The sequence below is a fragment of the Octopus bimaculoides genome, chromosome 2 (genome assembly GCF_001194135.2).
Source record: "Octopus bimaculoides isolate UCB-OBI-ISO-001 chromosome 2, ASM119413v2, whole genome shotgun sequence".
NCBI classification, from domain to species: domain Eukaryota; kingdom Metazoa; phylum Mollusca; class Cephalopoda; order Octopoda; family Octopodidae; genus Octopus; species Octopus bimaculoides.
In genome coordinates, this window is record NC_068982.1 from 99,558,090 (window position 1) to 99,559,100 (window position 1,011).

The 1,011-nt window shown below is 35.4% G+C and overlaps 1 protein-coding gene across 3 annotated transcripts in view; it reads left to right on the top strand.

The window, feature by feature from the left end:
* Positions 1 to 1,011, top strand: part of LOC106868179 (cardioacceleratory peptide receptor) — a 68,301-nt gene that overhangs the window by 52,648 nt on the left and 14,642 nt on the right. The gene's annotated exons all lie outside the window — the stretch shown is intronic.

Sequence of the window (1,011 nt, forward strand, 5' to 3'; positions counted from 1 at the left end):
GAGGGGAGAGAGAGAGGGGAGAGAGAGAGGGGAGAGAGAGAGAGATAAGATATAAATCAGAAACAATAGCATATTTTCCTAAATGTCAATCTGCTCGAAGTTTGCTCTACTTCATTAATACAACAATTTTATGGCATGTTTTCATAGTATTCCAGGTAAGCTGCACAAGTGTAAATTCTTTTTACTTTTTCCAAATTTTCTGAGATGTTAGATGATGGGAAACAAAAAAAGGCATTGTGTTCATGCTTTTCCAAAAAGGGTTAATGTTCTGAGTGAAATAAGTTGAAGTTGCTACGACTGGGAATCAAAAATATGTTGCAGAATCTGCTCACTGAAAGCCTTTTTTAAAATTCAAGTTTTATATCATATCCGATTCGCTAAACGTCTAGCAACATACATCCTTAACCTATCTTCTTGCAGTTCTGCAGGTTTTGCAGGAAAAGAATACTGACCTAACACCTTATCCATAGGCTATCTTTTTTCTCTTACGGGTTTATTTGGACTAAACCGACGTTATACTCATTAACATGATAATAAGTTTTTTACTATTTTGTGGTACATACTTGTCACTAGGAGGGCTGGAAATTGCGCATTAAGTGTTTTGACAAACAGAACACTCAAATATATCATACAGTACATCAGACATATCAAAAATGTTTAATGAATATTATTCAGTTGCAATGTGAGTGCTCTTAAGGAAAAAGTATACGCTCGACAGAACGCATCTGTAAGACAGTGTCAACCTCTGATTGTAAGTGTTTCACTTCAATGATATTGATTATGCCCTTAGCAATAAGCAATAAGTGTAATTGTTCCCATTTATCTTTCAAATCAAATTCGCCTGTGAGTTTCTATTGCAATGCGTCGTTAATGGCATTCGGAAAGGCATGTTCATCATCAACATCCATCCCCGGTTGCCTTAAAAGTTCAAAACCTTGTGCGTAGTCAACTGGAACCTTTACAAATCGGTTATTAAATTTTTTTATGAATTTCATTATTGCACACACACAC